The sequence below is a fragment of the Cervus canadensis genome, chromosome 30, assembly GCF_019320065.1.
Source record: "Cervus canadensis isolate Bull #8, Minnesota chromosome 30, ASM1932006v1, whole genome shotgun sequence".
NCBI lineage: Eukaryota > Metazoa > Chordata > Mammalia > Artiodactyla > Cervidae > Cervus > Cervus canadensis.
This window is the reverse complement of record NC_057415.1, coordinates 21,430,704-21,432,378: the sequence shown is the minus strand read 5'-3', so window position 1 is coordinate 21,432,378 and position 1,675 is coordinate 21,430,704.

Genomic DNA, 1,675 nt, shown 5'->3' with positions numbered 1-1,675 from the left:
GTGATCCTTTGTGGATTGCAGGACGTCTGGAACCATGGGGAGCCTTTGATTTCTGTCTTTGGGCAAAGTTACACGTGGTCTTTGGAAACAGACTTGTTTTTTAAGTTTAGCTCAAACTTTGTCTTCCAGAAGAGATTTCTCTTGTCTTGTCAAATAAGGTGTGCATGTGAGTAACTCCTGATGTTCCCTTCTGGGTGGTGAGGAGGAGGTGTGGGCAGCAGTCCTCTGTGAGGGGCCAGGGCTGCTGGCCAGAGTCTGGATTCCAGGAAGTGGCTGCTGGAAGCTGCTGGAAACAACCCTCAGGGCTTTGTGATTCCAGCTCAGCAGGGGGCAAAGACCTTTAGAGCCTCTGTGAGCTGGGACTGGAAAGGGGCTGCTGCTTCCCTGCCTCACGGTGAGGAGGTGGGCGCGGTCCTTGGCTGCTGGGCTGAGGGATGGGGTTGGGCTGTTCATGCATTCATTCCCTCATTCATTCATTCATTGGTTTCTTCATTCATTCAGGTGGCATTGACTCTCTGGGGCAGTTCTAGGTGTGGACTCCTGGCAGGCTCTTGCTGGCTGGAGTGGCTTGTTGCAGGTGGGTGTTTTGGGTGGGGAAATGGGGCCTCCAGCTGTGTCCCACATTCATTGGAACCTTGTTTTCAAGGCTGGCCAAGGACTGCCTGGTCCTTTGGGGCTGCTTCCAGGGCCACTTGTGGCATCTGAGGGCCAGTGTCTGGAAGGCAGGCAGTTGGCTACAGAGACTATACTTCTCCAGAGGGAAGGGATAGCAGAAGAATGTGATCAGAACATGGGGTCTGCTCATCCGTGACATTTGGGACCTGGCCTAATTGTCTGGTAATGTAATATATTGCTCAAGGCCAAGTTCTCTTACTCGTTGTTGCTGTGGCTTCCTGTTAACCCAGAATAGATGCCTTTGTCTCCCTCCAGCTTCTAGATGTGGGGACCATAGATCAATGAAATACAGGAAAGCATGTTTTTTGTGGTCTGAAAACCTGGGTGGAGACAGCACAGTTATGGGAACATTGTTAGAAAGACGTAGAAGCTTTCTTTTCCCCCCAAGTGAACTCTGATCCTATAACCCCTGACCATGGCAATATCTCATACCAATCAATTGATGTGGTTTTACTTTATCGCCTCAAGGGAAGGTGGAATTCGTTGCCAGTTTTCATGATTCTTTTTTTTTTCCCCCCAGTGTTCAGGGTTTGCTCTGGGTTGAAGTTTTCAAGCTCTTTGGTTATGCAGCTTGGTGGCTGAAGTGATTCAGGCCTTCTCCTGCTCGCTGTAGTCATCTCCCACCTTTGTGATGATGACCTAGATATCATTCACTTACATCACTTCTCTGAGTGGGAATAATTCTAGAGGATGATTTCAAGTTTGTCAGATTTTTATTATGGTAAAATACAGGCAAACAGAATTGTAAGCGACAACATCAATACAACAGTAAAAAGCAAAATGGGAAGAAAAGAAACAGACTAGAGAAATCACTTCTTTCTCAGCAAGATCAGAGCTCTCTAAAGGGATTCACAGCAGCAAAGTGATTCCTTGAACTCTCCACATGGAAATAATTCGATTTTGAGATTCCAGGAAGGAGGGTGCTGGTGGTGGATTAGGCACAACTGTTGGGAGACCCATTGACAACGATTGTGCATTCATTTTCTGTCCTTGGATTTCT